Below are 2,607 nucleotides of genomic sequence, written 5' to 3' on the forward strand. Positions count from 1 at the left end.
TAAAATAGGTGCAGCATTTGGAAAGTAATCATATGATACACAAAATAAAATTCATTTAAAATACTAGTAGTAACGTAATTTATAAGAACGAGATGTGTATAATGAACTTTTATGTTAACACTGGCTATCGACAATCCACCAAGAAAACCACAAATTAAAAAGGTAAAAAAAACAAAGGAATTTTAGGTGCCAAAGATGTGATATGTAAGAAAAAACAACGTATTTTTAATATAAATATTTGTATAAGAATAAATAAAGAAGTATACATTTATCTAATAAGAGATGACCAGAAAAATAATCTTTAATTTTTATTTACACCACCATCAGATATAACATACACTCGAGTGAAATTCCCCCATTCCATCTGTCACCCTGTTCCACTATTTATTTTCAATTTTGTTCTGTCTTGTTTACACGATATTCAATCTCACTCTGTCAATATCGAACATAAGTGAAAATAACAATATCTATTTTCTTCATCAAAAATTCTTTTAGCACTCGCAACAAATTATATTTATAAAATTCGATACTTCTGAAAATAACTTTATTTTATGAACTTATGATAAAAGTCTAACTCATGGGTATATTTGACTTACAATAAATAATTGAAAACCTGTCCCTGGATAGTGGTTTTGTTGGTTTAATTTATTTAAGAAAAAAATATAAGTGTCTAACTTTAAATAACAGTTTTATAACTTTAGTAAAACAATCAAGTTTGAAAATTGAATATCTAGATATTGAGGATTTAATTTTTTAGATACTTTTTAAGTGATACTCTATCTGAGTATGCACATAATGCTCTAATATGCATGAAAATGGATCGAAGTTTCACTGGGAAGAGCAGCAGCAGGCGGCGAACGAGCTCGGAACTTCACAATTTTTTAAAAGATTTGCACACATTTGAAATTTGCTACATTTTTGTCATGCATAATAGACTGGTCTATGAGAATTTTATAATAAATGGTTTCGCTGTAGTATAACAAATGAGTAAGCTATCAAGACAAAAGTCTTTGACCAGTGTTTATTACCAGTGATCACTTACGGGATAGAGACGGTGGCCCTTCACTGGAGAGGGCAATGCTCTGAGTTTTTTTGCGGGATCGCGTCAGGAACGATTCGATCCGTAGCAGGACCACAGTGACCGACATTGTCCGAAGAATTGCAAACCTTAAGTGGCGATAGGCCGGCCATATTGCCCGCAGAACGGAAGGCCGGTGAGGCCGAAAAGATGAATAGAGTATTGGACCAAAACACCAAAATAATACGTTCATTTCTTCATGTTCAGTTCCACAACATTTACTCCGGCTAAGTCTGTACCTGATCGTTTACTATAAATACTGTGTTATTTGACATTTTTCTAATTACCACCGTGTAATTAATTTCTTTTGAGACGCTACTTCCATTTACAATTTAGTATATCCAATTTATATATTTTCTTAAGTTCCGTTTTTTTTTCTTTTTACTTAATTTCATTTTACTTCTTGATCTAAACGTTGCTTGATTTTTGTTTGTGAAAACTTAGTAATGGTATATCACGAACTCCTTGATAGAACGTAATCGTAATCGATAAAGTATGAGTTTTGTTTTTAAACTTTATAGCCAGATCAGTCCTTCAGAGGGATAATCACGAATTTCATAGTCATCGACAAAATTCATATCAGGCGATAAACCAACATATCTTACATGTTCGATGACGTTTTGATTACTGCTACCCAAATGTTCGTGATATATCCTCTGTTTCATTTTTCATAAATCGAATAATCCATGCGTGTACTAAGTTTATTTTTACATCCATTAAGTTAAACAAACATGAGGGGGTGCGCGGATGTGAAACTGTAAACATTGCCAGCGGTATGAGTTCACACAATACGGTAGCCGGGACGCTCCCGCGGGAGAGATATGAGGAGTTTGCTTATTTACAAGGAAACCTTGCAAAAATCCTTTTTTCTTTTTAAAAATAGCTTTGGGAGTTATTATATTTATTGTAGTTTTGAAAAACCTTTACATAAAAAGTAATGGACCTCCCTAGCATCAAACGTGCAGAGTACTTCGTCAGTAATCACCCTAACCTAGGTTTTATAAGTATACACTCTATAGTGTGTATTTACTTATTAAACTGATTAGAGCAGTCTATACGGCTTAAGTAATCAATAAGCGTCTCTGAGTGTCGTGAATTAAATATCCGGGAACGTTTTTAGTTTTTAGCGGATGGAGTTGCGCGGCCGGCGGGCGGCGGCGGAGCTTTTTGCAACGTCAAGTACGGATGCTGGAATGATAAAATATGACGCGACAAAAACTGAATTAATGATTGCAAGATGTCAGCTGAATTAATTACATTTCATGTCTTTTTTCGAGCGGAATTTATTTTGTTTGTTAAATTTTTAAAACAATATAACGGCAGCCATCTTTATTTGGGTAAGAAATAATAACAACATATTATTCACTTTTACACACATTATTATTTAAGAAGAATTACATTATTATTTTTTATTATTTACTAGCTGTTCTAATCGTAGTGTAGCTGTTTAGTCATTTACGTAATTATATATTCCTATAAAGGTTTTTAAACGAAAATAGCCGTGATAAATGTTGACGACCAAAACGACC

This window comes from Papilio polytes, unplaced genomic scaffold (assembly GCF_000836215.1).
Source record: "Papilio polytes unplaced genomic scaffold, Ppol_1.0 DF822733.1, whole genome shotgun sequence".
NCBI classification, from domain to species: domain Eukaryota; kingdom Metazoa; phylum Arthropoda; class Insecta; order Lepidoptera; family Papilionidae; genus Papilio; species Papilio polytes.